General features: G+C 44.4%; 1 protein-coding gene across 1 annotated transcript in view; it reads left to right on the top strand.

Moving 5' to 3' along the window:
- The window catches only part of LOC144686788 (low-density lipoprotein receptor-related protein 1-like), a 1926687-nt gene that overhangs the window by 1471165 nt on the left and 442748 nt on the right, over positions 1-12774 (top strand). The window lies entirely within an intron of this gene.

Raw genomic sequence — 12774 nt, 5'->3', positions numbered from 1 at the left:
GCTGATCAAATCAGGCAGCATGTTCCTTCGGGTGTTGGTAATAGGCAGAGTACAGACCATATTCAACCAGCCTGCACTTGCAAAGCCCAAAACAAAATGTCTGCTGTTGTATGTGTTTCTGCAATTGGGTAGCACTTGCTGAACAATCCTGAATGTGCTAATTGCTAAACAAACAGCCGATTTAACATAGCCAGTTGAGCTCGTAACATGGCTCATTTATGCTTGCTAGAAGCAACATACATATGCAGGAACCGTTCTCTGTAAACAAAAGGAATTTGTTCAAGCTTTACACCTTTTCTGAATTACCCAGGAGCTTTGAGAGCCTATAGTTCCCCGTTACTTTCTTCATCACAATGCCTCAACCAATCCGAGTTAACATGCCAACCAATCAGCACCCTTTTCTCCTGTAGTATAAATTGTGATTGTTTGAAATTTGGCATTCTAGTGTTTGTCCTAATGAGAGCAAGGTGAAAATCTTTGGCAACATGTCTCTCTTTTCAGCATTATTCAAAATGTGTTCCCTTACTATTTCTCAATTTTAATCACCAACTGTTGAGTGCAGTATGGAATTAGTTATTATTTATTCTGCACCTACAGCTAATGTGGAAAATAGAACAGTCATGTTGCCACAGCCTGCGGCTGTAAAAGGGCATTGTTGAGAAATTGTAGAGGGAAGAGGGGGCACTTTCTTGTCCCTAACCCCAGGAATAGCAAAAAAAAAAAATCAAAAAAAAAAATCAGTATTGCTATCCACTACCTTATTGAAAACAGAACTCAAAGAAAAATTATAACCTCTACCTTGTTGAGAGGCACCATGATGTGAAAGAGAATCTATAAGCCCAATAGCAGTTAAACCCTGCAAGTTTTTGAAACTGCAAATTCTGGAGCTTTGAATCAGTAAGATTTTATTCTGACTTCTAATAAGAGTTAAACACAGTGCTGTCGGTGGCAGACGTTTGATGTGGGTATGAATGAGGAAAACACTTCAATTTTTTCTGATGTCAGTGGTTGATTTTTTTCTTAAAAGTATTTGTAAGGTTTATATGCTTTCTAAAATAACTATAACTATTTTGCGCTGGGAAAGCAGTGACATTTAGTTGAATCAAATTGATGCTTTGTCCCCCAATTTTTTTATATTTAATATATTCTTTCCCTGATGTATAGACAGAACTAGGCTAACAACTTCAGTTAACAAGATGTGACATTTCTGAGTAGAACTAGCTTGTATAGAAAAAGCACTTTCTTAAAATATTGGCCTTGACATTGATGTGTTCAGCACTGAGTCAATTCTACAGCAGGCAAAGTGCAAATGAAGTGTTGATCCCTGAAATACAATTGCCATTTTGAACCTTTAGTGTTAGAAGCCAACTTGAGAGAATGCTTTTACTAGAATAATGTGGCTGAATTTCTGATTTATTCAAAAGGTAAATACTGGAACATGTACTAAGAGACTTACAATGGCAACAATTATTCTTTAAGGGCCATCTATTTTAAATTTTCCAAACAAATTTTGAGCTACTGCTTCTCCAATAAAAAGCTGGCTGCAAATAAATAGAATTGGCAAGATGTGTTCAATTGAATGAAACATCTTCCTTTTGTGCAATGTTAACTGTTTTAGTCATTTTCCTGTGGATGCTAGAACAAATGGAGCTTTCTAGATTGAAACCAATAGCTTTTTGTTAGATATGGGTATCGAGGCATATGGAGATAAAGCGGATAAATAGAATTGTTGGTGCAGATCAACCAAGATCTAATTGAATAGCAGAGCAGTTTTGAGGACGGAATAACCTTATCCTATTCCTTCGATAGTTTAATCCTCTCTGGTTTCCTTGTCTTAAAGCAGCATCAGACATGAGTGACTTTAATTCCCTCTACCCAGCATGGTTAAAATCCTGACAGAAGACTTGCCGCACCATTGCCGCTTTTCTTCCTGCTTTCCTACCAGAGCTTTCTTAGGGGACAAGGCACCCACCTGAAGCAGGCAGGAATCTTCTCATTTTTTTCAAATTGGAGTCTCCTGATGACATTGGGCCCTGAATCAATTTTACACACATTTAAAACTGCAGGTCCTCCCAATGCTGAACAGTTGCATCAAATCAACCAATACTAGTTTCTAGTCGGCAATTGCAAGCTGCATTTAAAAGGGATAGCCACCTACAACGACTCTGGGTCATTTGGATCTGTTTGCGATAGTGTTTATTGGATTTTCACAACAGAATTTGCATTAGAAATTGCTTTTTTTCCCATATTTTATCAGTTGTAAAACAGATGGCTATGAGTTGAATTTCGCCTCCAATAGGTCCTCTGTTATTTTTAATTATTTATTCAAAGACATAAATTTAAATAATGTAATTTAAATACAAGTGACAGATGTCTCCTTAACATACAAAATCTTTGGATATTTCTTTTCAATGATGAGTGGCAAAAGCTGCAATTAAAAATAATGTTCATATGCGTCATGTGCCACATTGTGCAATGGACAAATACCAGCTGTTATCTCAACATGAGCTCGAAATGAATATCTGCCAAATGTAAAATTAGGGCAGAAGTCTTTCCATCTATCTATCTATGTAAAGACATCCTATCTGTCATTTTCATCTGACATTCATCCATCACATTCTAAATATCAAACTTATTTCAGAATCAAAGAGAAAGGAAGGCCTGCTGGTTTCTCCTGTGCTGAAAGATACAATCTGGAAATATGCCTCCCAAACTGCAGTGAATCATTCATTGGCCCAAGGATTTACAGCAATTTGAGGGACAGGGGTGAAATTGGTCTTCAGCAGTAGCACAAAATAAGAATCACCAGGCTGTTTTACACTTGGCCTAACACTTTTCTCCATAGAAGTTGCTGATTTGCCATTGTCCATTTTGTGTTACTGCTGAGAACCAATTTCACCCCTTAAACATTGCGGCCTTAAAGTAACAGACCAAATTATATAATTAAATTATACATATTGGTTGCAGAGCATTGCATTGTTTGCTACATAGTATAACTTTGTGTTGTTATAAAACAGCCAATTATCCAAAACACCGTATGGCCATTGGAGATCTGTTAATTTGACTTCAAATTCTGATGTGAAAATAATGCAATGCGGATTATTTTCTGTGTATGGTGTGAGAAATCAAACTAAATGTGAAACATTTCACTGCTCATTCATTTTCTTTCTGAAACATTTCAACCAATCTCAGCCAGTCTCTGAAATGAACTACTGGTAAATGTAGGACTGCTTAATGTTACTATCCCACCTGCTATAAATGCTTACATTCATTAATTCCTGTGTAGGAACTTTTATTTTTCAAAGTAATGAGAGACCATAAGCACTAAAAACTGTATTGAAGAAAAGGAATCATTGTGAAAGGAATATTGACCTTTTTTTTTGCATTTCTTCCTGCCATTCTGTGTCGCCAAATATGAATCATTATATTGAAAAAAAAAGCATTTGGGAACTAAGTGGTGAACCTCAGTGAATTTTATGAACTGCTTATTATTTAATAAAGATAAAATCTATATCTATAAATCACTACCCTTGTGCCCAGAGAGGAGAAGCCTATGATTTACCACGTTTACAACTGTACCTGTAAAAAGCAATCATTTTGATGAAGACGTCTTCATTGAACTAATGAGGTCAGCCCTGGGAATGACAGTGCAGACTTGTACTTGGATAAATTTGAAAAGGAACATCTACGTAAAATAAAAATTTTTAGCCACTTGAACTCCTTATTTTCCAAGATTCCACTGATTATCAGATTGTTAATGCTTTCAGTGCAAGCAGAAACTTTGTCCTTAGTAGAAGCATTCAAAGCCAAGAAAAATACTGGGCTTTACTTCCGAAGGTGTATTGTTAATGATTGTACTGTGTACACTGCACTCTCAGCCAGTTTTCAAAAATATTTCTTCATGGAATATGGGATTTGCTGGCTAGGCCAGCAATTATTACCTATCTTGCCCTTGAGAAGCTGGTGGGGAACCAACTTCTTGAACATCTGCAGACAATGTGGTGTAGGTACATCCATAGTGCTGTTAGGGAGGAAGTTCTAGGATTTTGATCCAGCAACAATGAAGGAACGGCAATATACTTCCAAGTCAGGACGGTGTATGACTTGGGACAGGATTTTTCAGTCGGTTTCCAGGGGTGGGCCCGACATGCCGGTGTATAAAGTGACGCGCAATGACGTTGGACATGTGTCATCATGCAGTCTGCGATATTTCGCTCAGTGGGCGCACGCTGGAGTCGGCTGCATTAAGGCCTGTTAAGGCCATTAAGAAAGGAATTGATGTAATTGTTAATGCTGCCCATCCAGCCTTAAGGTTGGCGAGCAGGCGAAAAGGCCAAGTGGCCTTCACATTTTTTAGGAAACCTCATCCACGAGTGGGATGAGGTTTCCTAAAGCTTTTATCAAATAAATAAGTTTTCCTAAATATAAAAACATGTCCCATCTGAGGGTACAGGTTTAAATAAATTTTTATACCATTTCTTTAATTATTTCAACATCGATTCAATCTCCCCGAGGCAGCTCCGTGACGGCTCGCGTATTACGCTGGGTGGGCCTTAATTGGACTGCCCGCATAAAATGGCAGCGCGGAGCCAATCACAGGTAGCGATCAGCTCCGCAACCGCCCCTGTCTGCTCCCGCCGAGCCTGCCCGCTGCCTGAAAAATTCAAGCCTTGGAAAGGAACGTGCAAGTGGTGTTGCTATGTGGCTGCTGCCCTTGTTCCCCTGGGCGGTAGAGGTCACAGGTTTGAAAAGTGCTGTTGGTAAGTTGCTGCTGTGCATCCTGTTTATGGTGTATACTGCTGCCATTGTGTGCTGGTAATGAAAGGAGTAAATGTTTAAGGTGCTGGATAGGAAGCCAATCAAACCGGCTGCTTTTTCCTGAATGTTGATGATCTTTATGACTGTTGTTGGAGCTAAACTCATCAAGGCAAAGAGCAAGTATTCCATCACACTCCTGACATGTGTCTTGCAGCTGATGGAGAGGCTTTGGGGAGTCTGGATATAAGACTCTCAAAACAAAATTCCCAAACTTTGACCCTCTCTTGTAGCCCCAGTACTTAGGTGACTGACCCAGTTAAATTTCAGGTCAATGGCAACCCCCAGGATGTTGATGATGGTAGATTCAACGATGGTAATTCCATTGAACGACAAGCTCCTCTGGTTGGAGATGGTCATTGCCTGGCACTTGTGTGATGCGAATTTTACTTGTCACTTATCAGCCCAAGCCTGAATGTTGTCCAGGCCTTGCTGCATGCAGACACAAACTGCTTCATTATCTGAGAAGTTGTGAATTGAACTGAATGCTGTGCTATTATTAGCAAACCTCCTCATTTCTGACCTTATGATGGAGGGAAGGTCATTGATGAAGCAGCTGAAGATGGCTGTGCCTAGGACACCACCCTGAGGAACTCCTGCAACAATGTCCTGGGGCTGAGATGATTAGGCTCCAATAATCACAACCATAATCATAAAACAGACCAACGCCAGAAATAAAGTTAATGATGTTTTCAATTTGGGAAGACCAAAATTAGTGCCATGAATATAAATTAATCACTAATAAATCTGATAACATATTCAGGAGAAACTTCTTTATTCAGGGAATGGTTATCATGTGGAACTTGGTAACACAAGAACTAATGAGGTGCATGGCAGAGCTGCATTTAAAGGGAAGTTAGATAAACATATGAAGGCAAAAGGATTAGAATGATATGTTGATAGAGTTAAATGAAAAGCAGTAGGAGGAGACATGAGTGGAATATAAGTGCTGGTTTAGATCAGTTTGGCTGAATGGTATGTTTCTGTGCTGTAAATTCCATGTAATCTACGTATTTTTGTCATGTTCCAACATGATGTGCCATTTTCTCTGCTAATAAGGAAATAAGGAATATTAGAGTTTATGGGAAAATCATTTTCCAAAATTCAATTTTGATAAAGGACTATTCTTTGGGGATGAATATCAGTTATGACCCAGGATTTTACTCTAATGCATTCAACCAGCCATGATTTGTCAACAGTAAAGTGAACGGGTGGATGGATAACTGGAGACTGGCTCACACAAGTGCAGAAAATGCTGACAATGTTACAAAGCAGAACGTTCTTGCCTTCTGCAAATCAAAATTGGAGAGTCAGGGTACTGTATGTATGAGCATATATTACAATATGCACAGGGCAATGGACAAAGAGCTGGACTAATTGGATAGTTCTTTCAAAGAGGATGCACTGACACAATGGGTTGAATCGCATACTGCTGCTCTATAAGATTTTATGGTTCCATAGACTGATTGCTCTCCTCTGTTCCTCTGCTTGTGAAAATGCTTGTTGTCTTTCCGAATTCACAGATGTATGCAATTTTCAAAGAATTGATTTGATTTTAGATCAAAGCTGATTCTTCTTATGAAGCTGCTAATGATAAACAGATGAAGGAAGGCATAATACTAATAATATTAACACAATAGGCTGAATATAAAGGCAGTGGTGGTGGCCCCATATACCCAGAAAGTCAGGGGTAGGCCGGCCACAGCCATTTCTGGAAACCCCAACACAATCCAATGGCCATTAGGCAGTTGACTGATGATAGAAGAGGCCCCAGAGCCCAGGTAAGTGGGTCAGGCATGCCCTGACAAGTGTGGTAGGATCTTTCAGAGGGGGTGGTCTTTGATGCTGGGGGTCATCCTTGTGCCATAGTGTGCCCAATTAGGAGGGCCACTCCCTGAGCCCGCAAAGAGGACACCCGATTTTAACGGGCAGTCTCCCCGTATTGCATAAAGCTACCCCCACCATGGTAGAATACCAGCGGCAGTGCGCGGAGACCCTTAAATGGCCATTAATTGGTCGCTTAAGAGCCTTAATTGGCCTCCAGGTGGGAAGACCATTCTCGACTTTTCCTGTCCCTGACTACATCGGAGGGAGCCGGAAGATGATGGAAACTCCACTCCGCCACCATCCCTCCCAATTCTATGTCCCCTTCCATGCATCACAGACCACTCCTAAGGGCCGCATTAAATTCTTCCCAATATCTGCATCACATATTATTAAACTTGGCTTTAGCATGCTCCAAACTGAGCCATACCTCTAGCCAAGGTTTTGTAGGAAAAGCTACAACATTGGCATCTACCCAAGAAAGTGGAACATTGCCCAGGTGTGCCTGATCCTTACAAAACACAGGACAAGTCTAATCCAACCAATTGCCGACCAATCAATCAACTTGCAATCATCAGCAAGGTGATGGAATGTACCATCGCCAGTGGTATTAAGGAGCACTTACTCACCAGCACCTTTTCAGTGATGCTCAGTTTAGATTTTGCCAGTACTATATGGTCCCAGACCATACTTCAGCCTTTGGGCAGAATCATCCAGTTCCATTGGCAGTGGGCATCACGGCAGGTGGGGAGAGGGAGAATTTGCCATGAGGGGCAGAAATCGGTTTCACGCTGGTGCGAAATCACAGCAGGATCATCCGATGATGTCTGCCATGGCAGAACACGACTCCCGCTGGAGGCTGGCGTGAACACTATTTGCATCCTGCTAATGGGATGCAAAGTGAGGCCCGACCAGAATCGAGAAATGTGAGATTATATGCTTCAGTGTGAAAAACAGAAAGGCAGAGTATTATTTAAATAGTGATATATTGGGAAATGTGGATGTATGAAGGGATCTGGGTGTCTTTGTGCACCAGGCAATGAAAGTAAATAGGCAGGCACAGCAACCAATTAGGAAGGCATGTTGGTCTTCATTGCAAGAGGATTTGAGTTCAGAAATAAGGATGTCTTACTGCAGTTATACAAGGCCTTGGTGAGATCACACCTGGAGTATTGTGTGCAGTTTTGGTCTTCCTACCTAAGAAAGGATATACTTGCCATAGAGGGAGTGCAGCGAAGGTTCATGAGGCTCATACCAGGGTTGGCAGGACTGTTGTATGAGGAGAGATTGGTTTGACTGGGCCTGCATTCACTGGAGTTTAGAAGAATGAGAGGGGATCTGATTGAAACGTATAAAATTCTAACAGGGCTAGACAGACTAGATGTAGGGAGGATATTTCCATTGTTGGGGAGTCTAGAACCAGGGGCTACAGTCTCAGGATATGGGGCAGACCATTTAGGACTGAGATAAGGGAACATTTCTTCACTCAGAGGGTGGTCAACCTGTGGAATTCTCTACCACAGAAGACTGTGGAGGCTGGGTCACTGTGTATATTCAAGAAAGAAATTCATACTTTATTGGATATTAGGGACATCAAAGGAGATGGAGAGAAAGCTGGAATATGGCGTTGAGATAGAGGATCAGCCATGGTCATATTGATTGGCGGAACAGGCTTGAAGGGCCGAATGGCCTACTCCTGCTCCTAGTTTCTATGTTTCTATGTTCCCCCCACGCCTGATTTACTCTTGTGGCAGAGGAAAAACACGTCGGCTAAGAACCCGACCGGATATGCGCGATGTGTAGCATTCAGGACTTAGCTTTAGGGCTTTGCTCAGATCACGGACATCTGAGGAGAAGAAGATGCTGGAGCCCTACAGATACAGGACCCTGGAGGTACACGTGCATTGCATGCTGGGTGGATCCTCATGCACATGGCTCCACTGCGAAGCAGCTCTTAGGCCTGCTACAGAACATCATGGTCGTGACCATGGGCTGCTCCAGATGATCGGCAAAGTGGTGGGGAGAGGAAGGTCTAGGTATGAGCGGGAGAGGAAGGTGTACTGGGGGGGGTGAGGTTGGGAGGGGCAGGGACGAAGGTGTCAGAGAGGGTAAGATCGGGGCGGGGGGAACAAAGGTGTTGGGGGGTGAGATTGGGGAGATGAAAGTGTCGGAGGGATGAGGGTGGGAGGGGAGGTCGAAGGTGTCAGGGAGAGGAAGGAGTATGGGGGAGGACGGTGTTACGGAGGAGAATGCTACAAGTGGGGAGGTAGGTGTAAAAAGGGAGGAAGGTGTAAGGGAGGGAGGGAGTTCAGAGAGGGGAGTTTGTCCAGGGGGAGCAGGAGGTTCTGAGAGGGCAAAGTGTCCTGGGGAGGAGGGAGTAAAGGTGGAGGAGAGTGTAAGTGTGGGGGAGATGTCCAGGTGAACATGCAAAGGAGGGGTGAATAAATGCTTCCTTGGGGAGCAATCTGAGGGTGAGTAAGAGGGAATGGTGAGTGTGAGAGGGGGCAGAGGGAGCCGGTAGGGTGGGAGGGTGAGGGTGTGTCGGTAAACGTAGAAGGGGTGGTGAGGATGTTTGATGGGGACATGGAGGCAGGCACAGATGCTAGGGATGGGAAGGAGGAGGTCAGGAAGGTCAGTGGATGGAGGGGGGAGGGTGGGTGTGTGATTCTCCGCGAGGTAGGGAATGTGCATGTTCACGTGGACACCCTGGAATGACAAGGATTCGAGTTGGTAGCTGATGGTTGGGAGGTGGAAGGTAATGCCAGGTGGGGTCCACAATGGTGGGGGAAAGGACATGGGTGACTGGGAGGGGAAAGGGTGGGGGAGCTAATCAAAAACTTGACTATGACCAAGTGAGCAGAGCCTCATTTTGGACGGGTAGAGGTGCTTCATGGGAGTGCGATCAGTGGGTGGGCGGAGATGCAGGTCAGCTCAGATGGACAACTGAAAGAGAACCCTAGCAGGCATCATTGAAAATGCTCAGGGCAGTGAGATGAGTGTGATGGATGAAGGCTCCACGTGCGTGGGAGAGTGCTTGCACGAGGCTTTGAAAGGCCCTGCCACACACACACTTCTCCGTCCAGAATCACTCATGATCCAACTGTGTGGAGCTGAACTGCGAGTGGGAGGGGGGCATGAATCATGTCAATGAAGCTGAAAAATGACATATTAAAGTGACAAAATATGTTCACCCATGCAAACACTCGTGATCAGAATTTCTTAACTTTCCTAGGCCCACCACTCCTTCTACATGCTGCCCTGACATCCAAAGCAAGGGGAGGAGACAGCCTGTGCAATGGCTGACCCTATTGCCTCCGATGACTTTGTGCTTCTCGGGAGAGCCGAGGCCTTAAGGGCCCCAGCTTGCTTTGGCTGTCCTCCTGTGGGCCAGCTGCTCCCTCTGCAGTGACAGAGGACAAGGTTGAGGGGTTCACAGGCAAAGGGGAATTGGAGGGAGAGGACAGCCTCTGAGATTCCTGAATGGATGACCCAGGGATGTCCAGCTGTCACTTCCCCTCCATTCGGGTGCCCGAGGGCCTCAGCCTGAATCCTTGAGGGGAAGGAGCACCTGGAGGGATGTCGAAGTACCCAGTTTCCTCCTCACGTTGCCACTGAGGGAACTCACCCATGGCTACCACGATGGAGTGCATGTCTGTGCACATCTCTGTATTCTGCTGGACTGCCATCCATCCCGTGGACACCTCCATATATGTACATGTGGGCACCACTTCATCAGAGAGCAGGCAGACGCACTCCTCCAACTCTACCGAGGGCTTCCAACAGCTCTGTGTGATGTTCCCACCTTCTGCTGGCTCTTCACGATGAGTTGGAAGGTCGAGTCCAGAGGGTCATATACTGACTCGGCCCTCACAGATGCCTCTTCCCCAGCAGTCCTCCGAGTCCTGGGGAGGTCAGCTGAACCTGCCTTCTTCTACTGCGGACACGTATCCATGCGGTGACCACCAGATTGTGAACCCAATCTTGCTGTAGATCTAGGTCCCACTGAGGCATGTTTCTCTGCGCTGGTGCAGGGTTCTGGGTAAGCGCTGTGACGGGTCTTCCAGGCTGCCTATTTCCAGCTCTTCAATGGAAGCGGTGTCCTCTTGGCTGGAGGTGAGGACCTGGATGGAGCTATGGGACTGGCTGGCTGAAGGCATCAGTTACTTGGCAGAGCTCCCTGTGAACCAAAATAGAGATAATTAGCGCATGGCAGCAGAGTGAAAAGTAGGAGAGAGAGAGAGCACTCACAATGGTGTTGAGAAAGGGATGATATGGTTCAGGATCCTCACAGGGATTTTGCTGCTTACCTATCGTCGCCGCAGGCACCGTCTACGTCATCACCAGTCATCGTAATGGCATGCTCCTCAAAGTGAGCGAGGGGCCTAATGTGGGCCACTCCACCCCCTGGTCTGGGACCTCTCCCTGCTGTTGTCAGCCAGCTTCTCCTGCATGAAAGTGGATGGAGAGAGTGTGAGGGGGACACATGGCACTGCGCAGAATGTTTGTGTAGTGAGCGGAGCCATGGACAGGATGAAGATGTGAGCTTCCGAGGATATGAGATGTGAGGGTGTGTGTGAGAGTTAGTGGGTTGTCCTTTGAGGTGTGAGATCCCTGTCGATGTGTGATGGGTTTGTGCGTGTGCGAGTTGAGAGTGAAGAGGTGGTTGACTTACCCTGACAGAAAGGATGAGAGCATTCGTCCTCTTCCTGCACTGGATGGCTGACCTCCTCTGTGCTTCATCAGCACTGACCGACGCTGCTACCACCTCCCAGGCCGGATTGGTGACCCTGGTGGACCTTCTGCATCCAGAGCGGGGGTAGCTCGCGGTAGCCTTCCACTGCATTCAGCAGGCACCCCAAACAGGTGTCACTTATTTTGAGGACTGCTGTCTTCCTGGCTTTCAGGGCCATCCATCGCCTGGAGCATTCCTGGTCTGTGGATATGAAGTAGGCACGCGCTCTGGTGCGCTTTAAATATGGGGGCTAGGAAATGCTCACACTCTCTCCATCTGGTTTCATGCAGGATAAGCTGGCTCACAACTGGGAGGGGTCCACATTGGGCCCCTCACTCACTTTGAGGAGCGTGCCATCACATTGACAGGTAGAGCTAGCCAGGTTGAGAGTGTAGGGTGTGGGCTTGCGACCCGCGGCAGCTCACACCCTTATCTTGCCAAAATCCAGCCGCATGTGACCTGCCAGTCAGCTGCTACACCCACCAACTTTGAAACCTATCCTTACGTAACAATCTAGGTTTTCCTAACTTTAGGTTTTAATTCAAAAAGGCTGCTCAAAAAACAAGTCTAAGATAGGTCAACAAGCCAGGAGTTTATAACTATATTTTTTCTAATTAAAGTTTCTAGTGATGTTAAAAACTATTATTCAAGGTGAGTCATGTTCTGCAAATTTTATTTAGAACTACTATTACTTTGGATGCATTTTATAAAGAATGAATTGTTGCAGCTTTTAATAAGGCTCGCAGCATAAATAAATCAGGTTTTAAAACAATTTTCCCTATTTCCTACACATCCAGACATAGATTTGGTAAACTGCTGTGAGAAGTAACATTAAAATAACATTTCATCAAAACCGGATGAAAGTTCTGATGAAGAGTCATACGGACTCGAAACATTAACTCTGTCTTCCTCTCCACAGATGCTGTCAGACCTGCTGAGATTTTCCAGCAATTTTTGTTTTTGTTTCAGATTTCCAGCGTCCGCAGCATTTCGCATTTATACTAAAATAACATTGCTTGCATTTGAATATGTTTGCTTGGAAGAGCAGTCATTTGCATGGAGCAGCTACCATTGATCAGATCATTGCAGGAACCAGTCACTCAAGCTTGTACAAAACCATATCAATCATTTTTAATGAATGTTCATTCATTTCTGGTATCCATCATTTTATTTTTTCTCTGAGTAGCAACGCTATCCTGATTCAGTGACATCAGTAGGATTTTGTGAAACATTTGCTCAAGGCAATATAGGCCTGATAATTACAGCCCTCAGCAGCATGGTTATGAAACATGCCAAGTCCTACGTTAAAGCACTTTGCATTTCCCAGCAGTGGCAGACATAAGAATGAATAATTAGTGAGGGTTGGATTTGCCTTCTGTAGTGCTCTGGTTCAGCAGCAGGGT

This window comes from Cetorhinus maximus, chromosome 11, assembly GCF_964194155.1.
Source record: "Cetorhinus maximus chromosome 11, sCetMax3.hap1.1, whole genome shotgun sequence".
Taxonomy (NCBI): Eukaryota; Metazoa; Chordata; class Chondrichthyes; order Lamniformes; family Cetorhinidae; genus Cetorhinus; species Cetorhinus maximus.
This window is presented reverse-complemented; position numbering and strand designations above follow the sequence as displayed.